At 42.2% G+C, this 1,793-nt stretch overlaps 1 pseudogene; it reads right to left on the reverse strand.

Annotated features, from left to right (window-relative positions):
• Window positions 1-932: 932 nt before the first annotated feature.
• Window positions 933-1,586, reverse strand: LOC123176650 (GDSL esterase/lipase At5g41890-like; annotated as a pseudogene).
• Between the last annotated feature and the right edge of the window lie 207 nt (window positions 1,587-1,793).

Here is a 1,793-nt window from a genome sequence, read left to right on the forward strand (position 1 = left end):
AACCTTCATTCCTACAGAGAGGTTGAAGCTAAGTTTCAAGACCTAGTACGGGCAAAGCGCAGTTCAAAACCGAAAGGATCAAAGAAAATGGAATATCACGAAGGTAAGAACATTCTATTTTTCTTAATTGACAAAGCGAAGGGAGTTATAAACCCTTTTTTCCGAAACCCTATATCGACTAGTTCCCAATGCTCGGCTTCCTACCTCCTCTAACAAAATAAAAGTTAATATCCTCCATTTTCCAACAAGATAATTTCTACAACAAAGGATGTCAACGGAACCGTTTCGGCAAAGGCAAAGCCAGGGAGAAATCCAATAGCATATGGCGATAATGCCATCCCCACCGAATCCTCATCTTCAAAGAATTTTCTTGCAAGGGCCTATCGCGAAAGAACTCAAGCCAAAACTTTTTCATTATCATGTAGTAGATCCTAGGAAACATATGTATGAGATATTTATAGCCCTGCTTCGGCATGGGTATCCGATAAAAGGAGGACGGTTCCTAATCTTTTGATCAGCAAAGGGTTCGATGCATTAGTTTTTGACTATGAACGTGTCAATCAGCTAGATCTACTTGCGGTAAACAGCACCTTCCTTTCCCAGCCAATGGTACGTAAGGCAATGGTTGTTATTGACGTTCAGATCAGGGAATACCCTAGGTTTCGGCTTTTTCCACGGTGCCGTAACGGTAGGTTTCGGCTCCTTGCTACATCCCTTCCGCTCCTACTAAGGACACTACTGAACTGATAGAATTTGCCGAGCGAGCACTACCATAACTTATGGTATCCGACCGGTGTTAAGCATTAGCCATCTAGGGAATGAAACTATGCGACTACCTGCGGTGTCACATGGCTCCATTTATTGAAGAAAAGTATAAGACTACTGCCATTAAGGCAATGAAATTTACGAGGAAGAGTCAGGAGTTTGGTTACGCTAAAGCAAAGGAACAGAGGGGAGCAGCCGCCGCTGCATGGGTCGTGCGCATTATCAAAACCAGGCAATGTAGTCAATGAACAAAAGTTTCATTTACCACTGGGGTTCTTCATATGCACAGTCAGCTTAGGTAACGTCCAGAGGTGTTAATACAAAGCAAGAATTGGATTCTAAGTATTGCCATTTCGTGTTCAGAAGTCTGAAGCACATCATTTGCGGGAAGCAGCGAGGAAGAAAAGCGTACCGTATTGACGGTAGTGCAGAATGATCTCTGTCACGATATCGTACATATCTCCAGAGCACAAACGTATGGTATACAACCGAGTTGCCCGACGTTGGACACAACAAACTTTCGAGCACCCTGTTCATTTAGCCTCTTAATCGATGGAAAGAAAATAGAGGTCTGCAGCAAACAACAGCAAGCGACACTAAACTACAGTAGTAATAAATTTGCAGAACCTTCTGTTAAAATGATAGATTGGAAACCAACACCAACACGTCCAGAAATTCTGAAGGATAAGGTTTCTCTCGTCCAAAGAACGGTAATAAAGGCGAAAGATACTCCAAAATATGTCATTGGATCCAGCTGCAACAATGAAGTCTGTTGTCTTGAAGAAATCACTTGCTACTTCCTCCACCATGTTCTCCAGTATCTGGTCTTTTCGAAGTAGCTTATTAGTTGATAAGCACTAGCTGAGGCATCTAGCAGATGAGGTAATCTCTGCATATAATACCAACCAAGTTGGTTGTTGTTATTACATGCTCTGAGCATTCGGGAAAATGACAGAAACATAAATTGGGTTTCTAGATGCATAAGCACAATTATACAGAAAGCAGTCTCCATTATTCGTATCCGGGAA

The sequence above is a fragment of the Triticum aestivum genome, unplaced genomic scaffold (assembly GCF_018294505.1).
Source record: "Triticum aestivum cultivar Chinese Spring unplaced genomic scaffold, IWGSC CS RefSeq v2.1 scaffold254724, whole genome shotgun sequence".
In the NCBI taxonomy this organism is placed as follows: domain Eukaryota; kingdom Viridiplantae; phylum Streptophyta; class Magnoliopsida; order Poales; family Poaceae; genus Triticum; species Triticum aestivum.